The 12896-nt window shown below is 42.8% G+C and overlaps 1 protein-coding gene across 1 annotated transcript in view; it reads right to left on the bottom strand.

The window, feature by feature from the left end:
* LOC115612307 (procollagen galactosyltransferase 2-like) overlaps positions 1 to 12896 on the bottom strand; it is a 58009-nt gene that overhangs the window by 44668 nt on the left and 445 nt on the right. The window lies entirely within an intron of this gene.

Genomic DNA, 12896 nt, shown 5'->3' with positions numbered 1-12896 from the left:
GTAAGACTGGGAAAAATGAGCATAGTGCTGGTCTACTACTCTGTTGTTCCTTGCTTGGTTACAGGAACTGGTTATGCTGATGCCTCTTCCCAACAGTTACCAGGACTGACTGTACATTTCACTTCAGGCACAAGGAAATTTCAAGCCTTTTACTTTGCAAGAACGTCAGGCCTAAGACCCTACCAACCCCTGTCCTCTTCCTCATTTTGTCAGCTCCACAGAACTCTATGGGGTCTGGAACCTTTGCACTCTCCATCCTTGCCCCTAAAACAGATACTAACAGGGTACACATCAACAGCACAAAAAAGCACACAGCACGTGGCTTCTATTAGCAACAGGCCTCTTTCTAAACCTCCAGGACCTTAATAATATCCTCATATCTCTGTTTGAAGCAGCTTGAAACTCCCAAAACTTAACCCTGACGTACGCTGTTCTGTACAGCAAAAAAGAACAGAAGGAATTCACTTCTACCAACATCTCACTTCCATCTGATGGCACTGAAGAAGACAGAACCAAGCCAAACTATGGAAGCTATAGAGTTCCAGGCATTAATTTCAGTAGTATTACCAGAAACCCCACACATACACTAACAGAGAAAAAATGCCAAGTCAACACCAGCCTTCTTTCCAACTCTGCTGGTAACGCAGAATCCATCAACAATTCAGATTTCCAAGTCTTACTCCTATCCACAATCCCCTAAAGAATCTCAGAGGGATTATTCTGTGTGACACACACTCCACCATTTTAAGCCCCTTTTCTCCATCTGTAGGATCTGCACAGGTCAGAAGCAACTGGAGTTCTCAAAGCCTTCCACTCCCAAGATGTAACTTCAATTCAAAGCCTCATGTAGTAAGGGATCATTTTCATAATAAAAGATATTACCAGACTTTGGTCCCTACTGACACCACTTCTTCTCCTGACTTTTTAAGTCTAGACAACCATACATCAGTAAAAAAGGTCCCTGAATATTTGGATTTAAAAATCTGAAAGCTAACCTCCAAGCTATTCCAGCTGTAGTACACAGAGGTCCTTCCTATATATCAGGACAGAATATACAGCTGTTCACTGACACCAACCATCTTTCCATTTCCTGTTGCTGTGGTCTACAGGATCTGCCTCAATTATAACTAGTAGACACCCATTCAAAAAAGAACACACTGCACTGACAAATGCAGAACTAAAATAAGTATAAAGGCTATTGCTTAAAAATCTAGCAGCAAGATGGGGCTCTTGAACCAGGATTTGGTTGGAGTTTGTACTATAAGCATTCTAAGACACAGAAACCTCCTCAAATGATAAAAGAAGGGCATAACGCCTTGGTCTCCATGGGACAACAAACCTCTTAACTCAGTAGCAGCAGAATCCAGCAGTGACCCGAGTGCCTGGACTGTTAAATTTCCTAGCCATAATCAGAAATAATGGATAAGCTGTACCATAAAGGAGAACATAAGGTCTTGCCCTCCTGCTGACCACAGACTCCTTTCCAAGCTTGCAGGCTTCACTGAATTCAACAACCTTGAAACACTACATTCTCCAATTAGATATAATCCCCTGACCCACTTGTAATCCTACTTGCACACAGTAGAGCAATCTCTAAAGTAAAACAGAGCATATGGCATCATCCCCGAATGGCAACAGTTTCCTACTCAAATCTGTGGGCCCTGCACAATTACAATAAACACTGCTTCTGAAGTTTGAATTTTGTATTCCCAAACCCTAGCACCAACTCCATTGCCAGACACAGGAGCACTTCTCACAGCAACAGAACACAAGCTCCCGACACACCCCCCCACTCCCCCCGATCCATAGAGATTTCTAGAGAAAAATCTGAACTTCTGCCCTGGTTTTTGTGCCTTTTCAGGCTTTATTTTCTAAATCCCAACACCAACCCCAATTTCAGTTATTCCTGCAGGAGAAATTCCCAAACAGAATACACTGATCCAAAGCAACATTTTTCCCAAACATTAACCTTACAATAGTTGATGTCAGGGACTAATTCCTAAACTATTAGGCCCTCAGCAAGGCAAACAGGCTTCCCAAACCTTTTTTCTAAACCTTAAACCCAACCCACACTTAGGGACTAACCTTAATCACAGCCAGGGGATGGATCTGTACAGAAAACTTCATGCAGACACTTTAATGAGCTTCAGCAGTCTCCAATGGGACATCTTCTTCCTCATTGGTTCACCAAACCCTATTTGTGTTCTGCAATTGCAGAACCACCAAAGAGCCTTTGTAATGTTATCAGAGCACCAAGTCTCCAGCCTCTCCCTTCTTGTGGGTCTTCATCCACTACTCTTTTGAGGGGGTCTCTAGCCACTCCTCCTGCATTGTAACGCAGGGGTTCAGGATCTTTGATCTGGACAGTCTCTCTGAAGATCCTGATTTCCTTCCATTCATCCTTCCTAATGACACAGAGCTGGCTCACCTCCTCCCATCCCTCTTGCACCTGCCTACCCAGCACTTGAAGAGCAGCACACCTCCCCCATGCAAGGCCAACACCAACATCATACTGTATCAACAATATAGCAATACAAAACACAGTTTCAGTGAACCCAGTAACAAACCAGGCACTTCAATTCTCCTTTTCCCAATCTTTACCAGTAATTCCACTTAAGAATCGAGGAGACATAAAATGCAGGCATCAGATCCTGAAGACATCGGTACTCTTTTTTAATCCCTCTGTTTGCAGAAATGAGAAAAAGCATGAGGCTTGTTGTTTTCCAAAATAAAAACATAAGCCTTTGCCCTAGTCATACAGTTCCTATCCTGACTTTTCATCTTTCAATATGTCTTTTTTGTTAGGGTTCTTGCTATTCTAGTGTAGTGACTTGTGCTTTTCACTTAGCTTTAAATATTTTTGTCACTCTTTCTACGGGTTACGGAGCCAATTACAAGTTCTGGTTAGACTACAGGAAGGGACACTTCATTTCAGAAGAATTTTCAAGAGCAAAAACACACCCTCAATAAACCTCAAGGGGAGTTAATACCATTAATAGGCACACCAGCATTGAAACTCCACCGAGCAGCAAATCTGCAGCTAAAACTCAGGATCCTGGGATTTCAGTGCTGAAGACAGCACTGAAAATAAGCACCTTGGGACAGTACCCCACCCACCCTCCATCACTCCTCTCTATGGGCTGTGTCACTGTTGCAGCGTTTATTTATCTTCACACACGGAGCTGCAGCTGGGAGATATAACTACCCCAAAAAGTCACTTCCCTACTGGCAAGCAGCAAGATGAAGCAGCCAAAGACCACACTCCAGCATGCATCACGGAAAACAGCTAACCAGCTGCAACAAGCTGAGGCAGTGCAGCCAAGGTCAATGCTATACGCACCTGTTTTCTTTGCAGCAAACATTAAACCACCCTGGCTCCTTTCCAATGAGCTTTTAATCTCACTTAAACACATTGGTTTATTTTTTCTTTGATGCAGAGATGACATAACATTCCTGCATCCTCACATAAACCGGTAAGTGCTGATGATTGAAGGGGAATAGTCTTGCTGCAAAGCTTTATAGCCACATTCCTCCTTGCCCCCTAGACACAAACTATAGGAACAGAAAAGGTTTCTCATAATTTTTACTGGTTGTCTTAATGCTCACACTTCCCAGTTACCCTTTTTCTAGGACTTGCCACAAGATGGCTTTTGACTATCTAATGACACAGTGTGCATAGTAGTCTGACGCCAGGAACCTGCTTAAGTTCACTTGGCTGAAGTCTGGCGGGGATGGAGTCAAACCAATAAACGGAAGAAAAAAAAAAAAAAAGGACAAAAAAAAGCGTTCAAGCATTTGCATTTGTCAGTTCAACATTTAACTTCCACATCACAATTAGCAGTTCAAAGTATGAATGCTGGAAAACAGCCTTTTCCTCCAATTTTCCTAAGTAAGGCCAAGAATGATTGAAAATACTATGGAAATAAGTCAAAAAAACAGCCTTAAATTCCTATTTTACTCCCAAAGGTACCACGCAGCATTCATTTTAAGAGCAGCTGTTGAGCAAGTAGCAAAACTAAGATTCTGATCTGCTAACTGAAGAGATAAACCAGCTGCTTTCAGGGTCAGAATATAAACTAACGCTTCACAGTTATTGCAACCTAGTTTTTGCCACTGAGCAAAATTCAAACCAGACTGCAGCCATGCATAACCTTTCCTCTGCAGAGGGATCAAAGAGCAAAAATAAGCAAACAATCCTTCTAGAAGCAAAAGAAGTCTGTACCCTGGGGGAGCGGGGGGGGGATAATCATATTTTTTCTTCTTAAGGGGGGGAAATAAAAAATCTTAAAAAAAATTCCTTACTGGAGCTGAAGCCTTACAAAACTAACATGAAAGAGCTTATATAAGACCTACCATGGCACTGCAGTTTACGTGGATTCCCACTACCTTCTGCTTTAGCATGCAATTTAGATGTTCATGAGCCCCAGGGCCCAAGGTGGGGACAGCCTCAAACTTAATGCATTTTCTGGTTCAGATCAAAACCTGGTTAATTTTAGAAGAGGTGCATTGTTCCTATCAGTGCATATAGACAGAACAAAAGGGAAACAGATAGAAACCTGTCCACTTCGATGTATTAAACCACATGGGCAGCAGGGAAACACTGAAGCTGACATCTCCAGCAGTGACAGTGTTTTAAGAGTCCCTAGAAAAGGAGGAAGGACAGATTTTGTTGTAAACATATTCCCATCCCAAAACAACACTATAGGCTTTCATGCTGTTTTACCTGACAGTATATTTACACATTAGTAAAGGGAAAAAACATATTGACTATGTAAATAATTGGTCAGAATAAAAGCAGAAGATAAACCAGCCTTCACTCCTTAACAAGGAGGTGTTATTTACCAGTATGTCTTATAGCTATCTCAAATAATCGATCACCTCTCCCAAAGAAACATAAGAAATACTGTATTAATGTAATTCCAGTCCTCTGCAGTGAAACTCCCTATCCAGTCTCTGGTACAAAATTAAATCATTCATTAAGCAGTGCCATATGTGTCAAGAAGAGGATCAACATGTTACAGTACAAAACATTATCACAACCAAAGTGGTTCTAGGAAAACTTCAGTATATGCTTTCAAATGGAGTTTAGTCACTATGGTAAGCTGGAAAAAGTTTAAAATCACCACATATTTATTGAGTCCTCTATTAACTTGCCAGGAATAAAACCAGAGTCATTCTACAGTAACAAAAGACCAAGGTGTCCAAGGACACCAGATAGATATGCATGCGCACGCGCGCACACACGTATAATGGAAACCAATCATTTCTATGTTTAAAACCTGGATTCAGGCTCCAAATGAAGCAAATAGTGAAGTTCCATTAAAAATTAATAAATAAATTTAAAAGTCCCTTTTTCTTTACTGATAAGCCTATTAGCAGTGCCACATGCCTGTCTGAAGGAGCTGGACATTCTGACAGAAGATAGCGAAAATCCACCCTGTAGCGAACATAAATCTTGTTCCTCTAGCCTGAAGTTTTTATGCATGTGGGCCCCATTTAGATGTAATCCACCCTTGGCAATGAGGATCATCAACGTACACTATGCTTCACTAAAATAAAGGAAATGAGATGCACATAAATATGTTGAAATAATACTATGTCTGAGATATCATCCCACAGGAAGGAAATTCCAGGTTCTGACAGACAACACCCTGCATCAACTCAGACCTCTCTCTACTCTGTAGCCCATATGGTCTTTAGGGAGTTCCCAAACAATGATAGTGAGCACTGGCTATGGGCAGCTCCTAATGTTCTGGACACCATGTGTATCACAGATCTATTTTCAGAGAATCCTGATCCGGTATGTGAAGACATTCAGTTTCAAGGGACTGAAGCAAATAATTGCAGGTGTTGTGATACTTTACACAGAAGATCAAAAACACCCTTTGATCTATGGTTCAGTGTACATCCTGACAGGAAACAGGTCTAGCTGTCCTGCTATCCCCTCCAGTCCCTCAAGCAAAAGCTCCTTCTTTTCCTGTATTAAGGCAGGCCCATGCCATACCTCCCACAAATCGACCACTCTCCAGCTATGCTCAGACACCTGGGGTCTCTTCCTCAGGAGTCCAATTAGCAGTGACCAGGGAGCTTTCTGAACAGAAGACACACTCAATTTAGCAGAAAGAACATAAAAAAGAGAAGAAAACTATTGGAACAAAAACTACTGGAACAACAACCTTCATGCAAGTCTTATCTTAGGGTCTGCCCCCATTAGACTCACCCTCAGCCAACATAAATTTCCAAAACGCTCCTTGCCAGTGACCACTTCACTGGAACAGGTTGCCCAGAGATTATGGAGTCTCTCTCCCTGGAGATACTAAAAACTTGAATTCAAATGGTACTTGGGAGCCTTCACCTGAGCCTGCTTTGAGTAGGGGTTGGGACTAGACAATCTTCAGAGGTGCCCTCCAACCTTAACCATTCTAAAATATCCATGCATAAGACCTGGGACACTCCAACTGGAGAAGCACTGAGAAAGGAAGAGGCTTTTGTCCCTGTAGTAAGGGGATGACAGCAAGAATTAGGCAGGCTTCCCTTGAACCAAGCTTAACTGATCCCTGCTTCCAGATTCACCATAAGCTGAGCTGAAATAGTTTATATGCCAGGAACGTACAGGCAAAATTGGTATTTTTTTAAGCAGGAAATTAACTCCAGCACTTTACAACCAACACTGGTTGCAGCTGGTCCCTTGACACATTCCCACAGCTGCCTCCCACTTCCCTCACGCTTGAACAGGCTTCAAAAGACATGACAGTACACAAGTACACTTGACAGACAGCAGCCTCAACTGGATGTGGAATCCCAAACTGGGGCAACAGGCAAGTCAGGGATGAAGTGGGATCTTGCCCTGGGCAGGAACGAACTGGACGACACGTTGGGGTCTTTTCACCCCTACTTTGTACATACTAAAAAAAAAAAAAAAAAAAATATATTCTTGAAAACTAGTTCTTGCTGAACTTTCAAAGCATCCAAAGGCTTATAATAAACAACAGTCTCTGATACTGAACTTTGTCCTGCTGTTTCTTTGTGACATCTTTTAGGCGTCTAGCCTCTAAACACAACACCTGCACACCAGGTAGACAATTACACAAATGACAGACATGGGCAGACAAGCAATAAAAGGGCAGACCTGTCTCAAAACATAATTGCCAAAAAGTAGCAGACAAAATAATGGCTGCATTTTCAGAGACACATAGCATGTAGGATTCAAAAATAAAAATAAAAAAATAATCAAAACCCCACAAACACAAACACACAATGTATTATATTCACTAGTCTTACAGAATTCCTACACATTTCAAGAAGTCATGCTTACAATACCATCCTCTCACCTCTAAAGGGCTACTTATTTTATGAAAGATACCAATATTTACATTCACATCTAGTAGACCCTAACATAATGTGTGGGACAAGATGATCTTTAATAGCATCAGAAAGGTATCAGAATCTGTCAACTTGTGAGCACGGTAGGAAAAATAAAGAAACTACTGCTACCAAGCAAACTGCCATCACACAGCTTATGCTGCTTCTATCATTCCTCTACAGAACTGCAAAGATTTTAGTGGAAGAACAGTTCATGTTTTGCCATGCAGACCTCAGTGAGGCACAGCAGTAATTTTCAGCTTCCCTTCAAAGGATTCTACTGAACAATTTCATGATGTCATTTGCTTAAGTTTGCCAAGACTTAGATGAGGGGGACAGACCCAAAGGACAACAAAAAAATGTTATTGCAGATATTGGGATGGGATAATTTCTATAGCTTCCCCTGATTTTCCATTTCTTACATGAATTTAACACACTTTAGTGTAATAGTGACCTCAGTAAGTAAGAAGAATCAAGAAACGTCAGTTACGAATACTATCTCCGGTCTTAATAAATTCAAGAATCTTATGTAGGTTACTTAAACTTTCTTCCCCAATTTCTGCAGCTAGAAAATGGAAGTATTTTCTCCTATTTTTTCTTCTGATGTAGTTGTCTAAATGCAAGTTCATTGGAAGAAAGTCTCTATGCATCTTGCACAGCATGAACATCACCTTAATCATAACTCCAAGGTTGTGAAAGTCCCATCTCATTCTTAGCCCCACTTAGTCTATGACTATGTTATTAAAGCTATATAGTAAATAAATTCAAATATCTACAAATATGAATGGGAAACTTAAATCCCACAAGTTTAAATGACAAGCCAAGTGAAAAGTAAATTTAATTTTCCAAAACCAAAATTTTAATATTGTCATGTGGAACTCAGAGCACAAACGAGCAAATTTTAAATAGATGCAAAACACCAGTAGACTGAAGCAACAGACAAAGCCAGCAGACTAGAGCTTCAGCATTCCTAAGTGATTAATACTGGCCATGAAGATTAAAGTGACCTTGCTGCACAAATGGAAACAAGGACAGAAAACACAGCACATTTGAAAGCCAACACTTCCCAGTGAGTAACAGCACCCATCACAAAAGTTTCAAATGATCCCTGCATCTTACCAGAAACTGTCCTCTATGTAGAATTTTTCACACTTGAAAAGTAAACTGTTGAAGAATAAGAAAATGCTCAGATACAGTATCACCAGCTAGTTCTAGACTAATACTATGTAGTTATGAAAGTTAATTATTACACTGATCTCATCAGCATCTATTTTCATCTACAACTAGTTCTTATAAGTTGAAACCATTCACTCACTGGAGCCAGTGTTACAGTATACCCACTGATTTCTCATCTGGGATTTACTCCAGCTTTCCACCAATCTCACCTACTATTCATGTTATCATTTCTGAAATATAAGCATACTCTGAGCTGCAAAGCAGGCACAGATTTCCAAGCACAAAAGAACCTAATTATTGCTTCCGAGCACCAACTCATTCATGCAGACACTTCATCCCCAGGTCTTTTCAGATGAGAGAGCAGATGGCCCACAGCTATGAACTAGCAGGTATTTAAAGATGAAATTACAGACAACTTTCTTTACTATACTGTCACTTAATCTGAGGCTAAGGAAAGTGTAAACCAGTGTGATAAACTGCTGAATACACATGCTTTCACTTTGCCTGCTACAGCCAAGATGAACCTGTCTGACAAACACTCCTTACCTGTCATTGAATGGACCTCAAACTGAGTCCACATTACTAATGTTCAAAACAAAACAAAAAAAAAAAAAAAAAAAAAAAGAAAAAAACCCCACAACCCCAAACCCCAAAAAGAGGCTTGGGGCATGCTGACTACTTAACTTCTGGGTCTCTTTTTTCCAAGATAAAGAACATTTTTCCCTCCCTTTGCAGTTCTCCAACACCAACACAAACAGTAGAGTAAGTCTACGTGCCCAAGATTCCTAACTCAGCTAGGCTGGGTTCACAGCACAGCTCACAGGCACAGCCCTGAGAAAAGCTCAGCCCACGCCAGTAAACACGCCAAGCACAGCCACACAAGGAGCATTACTAGAAGAAGTCTCCTTAACTGAAAAATAGGTTGACTTAGATCCAATAGCCATGTTTTCTTAAGGCTCTCTACTGTTGCTGAGCATTAGCCTGTTTCTCAATGTTACATATTTTTGAGCCAAATGCTGGCTAGGCTTTCCACAAGCACCTGAAGGGAGGGCTGTGACCCCTTCCTCCTTTGCAAGAGGGACAACCGTCATCCTGTCATCTCCAGCATTACTCTTCCACAGCTACACATGCACCAGCTTGAAGAACAGAGAGGGAAGCTGGGTTCTGCTGGTAAAGTAGGGAGTCTTTGCTGTTCCACCTCAGTGGCCAGCACCAAAGGCTCACAGACAGGCTGCCCGTGGCCAAGTCTACCCCAGCAACCTAAGCAGGGCCAGCACAGAGCAGTGTTTCACAGAAATCCCCACCGTTACGTTATTAGTACAATCCCGGGATGATTCAGTACCTGGATGAGCCTGTACCCACTGGTACTCTCCGAGAAAAGGATGGCCGGGGTTAATACAGGCCAGGTACCATCCCTAGGAGGCAGTTTGGATACAGCTTCCCAATTCTTGGGGGGTGAAGGAAGAAAGAAAGGAAGCGTTTAACCAAAAGGACGTGAGTCACAACATGCCAGTGGGCCTCAGACCAAATGGCCTGCTCAATTCATTAGTAGCCAGCAAGTCCTACTGAGGTTGGTCACAACCTCAGCAACTGAAGAAGTCAGAATTAAGACCAAAGGGAAGAAGGGAGCATGAGACTGTCCAGCATACATCTTTTGCTCAGTATCAGGCTAACAAAGATGAAGATTAATTGATATAGGCTACAAAATTTACTGTCTGCCTCAAACTCATTCATTGTCTTTTAACCCATCTTTACTGTCACTCATAAAACTTCCACTCTAGAAATCCGAGGAATCCACTGCTGAATTTAAGCCCTTAAGCAATTCAGAGAGCATATGGGAGTTAAGAGATGATATATGTTTTTAATTTTCATTTGCAAGACCTACATTTGGGCTTTTTAAAATGCTGACTTACTCTAGAAAACTTTGAAGTAGAATTTAAGTGGCAATGAAGGAATGCAACTCTTTGCCACTTCACTGCTCTTCACACCAAGCTATCCCAGTAATGCAACACCATAGGGACACAGGTAAACCCTGGAATTTATGTGTTGAAAAGACTCTTTTTAGGCACAAAGTCTGAAATGCAAGGCACTTCCAGAAATAGATTGTATTGTTTCGTTTGTTCTCAAGAGACTTGATAGATACCATATGTGAACTTCCTCTTGGTGGGTACTTTGTGTCCTGAACATCCCCGGCACTGAAAAAGCTCCTGTCATATCAGGGAGCTGAAGTGAGCAGGACGACTAAACCTCTCCAAGGAATCACTGCCTCCTGCAGGCACTGATCCATCTCTCTGGCAACTCACAGCACCTATAGAACTTGCTTTTCAGCATCCGACATTCTAGTCATTCTCATTTTATAAAGCTTGGCAATGCAAGGCACTTCCAGAAATAGATTGTATTGTTTCGTTTGTTCTCAAGAGACTTGATAGATACCATATGTGAACTTCCTCTTGGTGGGTACTTTGTGTCCTGAACATCCCCGGCACTGAAAAAGCTCCTGTCATATCAGGGAGCTGAAGTGAGCAGGACGACTAAACCTCTCCAAGGAATCACTGCCTCCTGCAGGCACTGATCCATCTCTCTGGCAACTCACAGCACCTATAGAACTTGCTTTTCAGCATCCGACATTCTAGTCATTCTCATTTTATAAAGCTTGGCATTTTCAACAGCAGATTTTCCAGTTCAACCATGCCTTGTGTCTGCACGCAATCCTCTTCAACAGAACGATATTCTTATAAGAATTTTAGCATATTTTAAGTTATCTTACACTTGATATTATTTCATGAACAGTCCCCACAAATACTTTCACACAATACTGCAGAGACCTTAAGTAAGGTAAGGATAAAGAAGCGATGTACTCAAAATGCTCTGCTGGACTTCAAAAAACCCCAAACTTATTCTGCGCTTCTACATGAGATGCATTTCAGGATCCACCCCTGCTTTGGTGATCAGGTCTGCACTTACAACTCCCACTTTGTTTTCTAAACATCAAGCTTTGCTGAATCCATGGTACAAACCACATGTATGGTAACATCTACTCTTATACATGTCTGCTGTGATGAAATCCAAAACAGCAGAATTCCTACTAATACCAATGAAACAAGAGTCATGGACCTACACACAGGCGAGCCCAGCATTCAGCCACTGCCATATACCAGCTTCTAATTCCACAGTCATATTCAGGCTGCTATCACAATCTGGTTTGTGCACCCTAAATTCAAAAGAGGGGGGGGAGAGGGGGAGGCCGCAAAAAAGAGCCATGCACTGATTATACCAGCCACCAGTTTTCCGCAAAGACCTGAAGAGTACTTGAAGATAACCAACTGCCATGTTCCTCAAGCACGCACATAAACATCTAATGCTGTCTGCTTAATGACACTTCAGTATCAGTGATGGGAGGGTCCTCCCCGCATTCCTTTATACAAAGTAAAACTAAACTTTAGTGACTTTTGAAGTTAACAGGAGTCTTCCCACTAACTTAAGTGAACTCTGGATAAGGCTCTATAGCACCACTTCCTATTTTACACAATTACCACACTTGGCTCCTTCCAATTAATTTCTGTTCCTCCCAACATTTATGTCAGGTTGAAAGATACTTTTTTTTTTCCTTTTTACCCTTATATAAAGGCAGACTAACCAGCTCCCAAATTGGCCCAATTTCTCCATCCCAACACACATTTGACTGCCACAGCTGCCCCCATGCTGCGATTTCTGAATACATGTTTGAATCCATCTTTCAGACTACAGCCTTGCAACAATGCTCCTTTTCAATGCCCATCAGCACCTACTCAGCAGGGCTGCCCTCCAGCCCTGGCAAACCCTCACCATCTCCCCACAAAGCCTGGTATTTACCAGCCAGGGAGCGAAACACCGCTCTCCCACCCCGGCTCTTCGCACCGAGCCGCGAGTTCTTCGTGTCTGCGGATCTGGACAAATGCTAAAGCGGTGAATACTCCCAGGCTTCAGGCCAGCTTCGCTCGAAAAACCTCATCTCACTACCACACCGCCCACCGCTGCAGCAAAGCCCTCGCTCCCCCAGCTGCCGTGGGACCGTGTTCCCAGAACACGCGGGGCGTGGGGCCGCCCCCGGGAAGACCCCGCGACCCTCGCCCCGCGGCCGAGGTGAAGAGCTCTTTCCCGGCGTGCCAAAGCCAAACGCCAGCTCTTCGGCTCCAACGGTAGGGGCTGCGCCCTCCGTGCCTCTGCCCCGGCTTGGCCAGCCAGAGGTGCCCGAGCCACGGCTACCTGCGCTGCGCGGAGGCAAGACGGCTCTCCCCCCCGCCGGAGAGCGAGAGGGGACGGCCGGAGGAGCTGAGGCATACCCTTCCCGCCTTCCCGGCACAGCAATGCCGACAGCT

This window comes from Strigops habroptila, chromosome 8, assembly GCF_004027225.2.
Source record: "Strigops habroptila isolate Jane chromosome 8, bStrHab1.2.pri, whole genome shotgun sequence".
In the NCBI taxonomy this organism is placed as follows: Eukaryota; Metazoa; Chordata; class Aves; order Psittaciformes; family Psittacidae; genus Strigops; species Strigops habroptila.
The sequence above is the reverse complement of the archived record's forward strand: the minus strand, read 5'-3'. Positions and strand labels throughout refer to the sequence as shown.